Source organism: Lepisma saccharinum, chromosome 2 (genome assembly GCF_977018435.1).
Source record: "Lepisma saccharinum chromosome 2, izLepSacc3.1, whole genome shotgun sequence".
Classification (NCBI taxonomy): Eukaryota; Metazoa; Arthropoda; class Insecta; order Zygentoma; family Lepismatidae; genus Lepisma; species Lepisma saccharinum.
In genome coordinates, this window is record NC_139230.1 from 58613741 (window position 1) to 58615339 (window position 1599).

Below are 1599 nucleotides of genomic sequence, written 5' to 3' on the forward strand. Positions count from 1 at the left end.
TTTACTGTAATCTCATTTTTACTCATTTCGGACAAACACAAACATCCAAGTCCTAGCCGGGAACCCGGGACCCCTGGTTTCGTAGCGCGCTGTGCTAACCACTCCGCCACAGAGGTCGACTACGCTGAGCTAAGGATTAATAGATTGACGTTACAAGTCTCCAAAGCCCATCGCTGGAAGAAACTGCGTACAATTGAGATGCATTTCATTTTCATGATGATATACCATTGCGCAACAGTAAGACATACATAAATACTGTTCTTTACCACTACATAGATATAATACTGAAACATATTGGCATTACAGTATTACAGAAGCATCGGTAGGGGTAAAAGTCACTTAATAGGCACGTCTTATAGTTGTGCAATGGTATGTCATCATAATAATGAAATGCATCTCAATTGTACGCAGGTTCTTTGCAGCAATCGGCTTTTGAGAATTGCAACGTTAAGCTCTTAGGCAGAGTTAAGAAACAAGACTCGTATCGCCTCCTTAGCTCAGTGGATAGAGCGCTGGTCTAGTAAACCAGAGGTCGGGAGTTCGATCCTCCCAGGGGGCTTACCATTTTTCCTGCATGGTTGTAGAAAATTTAGTGAACGCTTAGGTCATTTCGCCAAATAATGTTGAAACTACCTAGGCAGATGAAATATGGATGGTAAACACAGCTGACGAGACTTACGATAAAGCTACATCCAGGGGTGTCCTTGCAAGGGTGGTCATAAGCCTGCGTTTAACTGTTTAGAGCAATATATTTTGTAATAAATAACATAACCCTACAGCTCTACAGCACCATGGCGGGCCTTGGCTTACCTACCGACTGCTGGTCTCCCTCCCACACTGTTCCGCCGTCACCTGTTATAGCGTGGAGGTCTCAGACCAGTGTTGGGGTGACGAGTGATCAGCCCGACGAACCCCCAGCCGTTATTGTAGGTCTTCTTGACCAGGTTACGCTCACTCACTCGGAGCTTCCCAATTTCCTCACGATGGTGGGTTGCCACCGGCCCTATACGTAGGCCGAATAAATTCCGACCAGAGCCGGATTCGAACCTACGCCGTCCCGCAGCGAACGATCTCAAGACGAGTGAACGCCTTAACCCGCTCGACTACGGAGGAGGACATTTTGTAATAAATAGACAAATAAAAAGCCAAAAAGAAGGTTTCTTAGTTGATATTCATACATTATATAAATACGTATATAACTGCCTTCTTTACAGTGGAAAATAAACATTACCGCGCCCTAAAACCTTCACAATACTCAACATGTCATAAAAAGCAGCAGTTCTTCAAAGAGAAAATAAACGTTTACAAAAAATAAATTTTAAAAAGTGTGTGTGTGTTGTGTGTGTGAACGGATGTATTGCCTCTGCAGAAATAGGCAACATTGCCATTTCTGAAAATTTAAACTATTTTACTACGGCCTGCTGTTATCTAACTACAGAAATAACACGGAAATTGAGCTATCAAAATTGTCAAGATATTCCTGTTTCTGTGTTAGTTTTCTTACAATCTTTCTTTCACATATCCCAAACTTTCAGGAATTAAGAAGCTATATCTTTGAGTCTCCAAAGTTATAATTTGCACAGCGTTACAAACATTTTA

At 42.1% G+C, this 1599-nt stretch overlaps 1 non-coding gene across 1 annotated transcript; it reads left to right on the forward strand.

Annotated features, from left to right (window-relative positions):
- Positions 1 to 486: 486 nt before the first annotated feature.
- On the forward strand, positions 487 to 559 carry TRNAT-AGU (transfer RNA threonine (anticodon AGU)). Its single transcript has one exon. It is a non-coding gene; the product is annotated as a tRNA-Thr (tRNA).
- Positions 560 to 1599: the final 1040 nt, after the last annotated feature.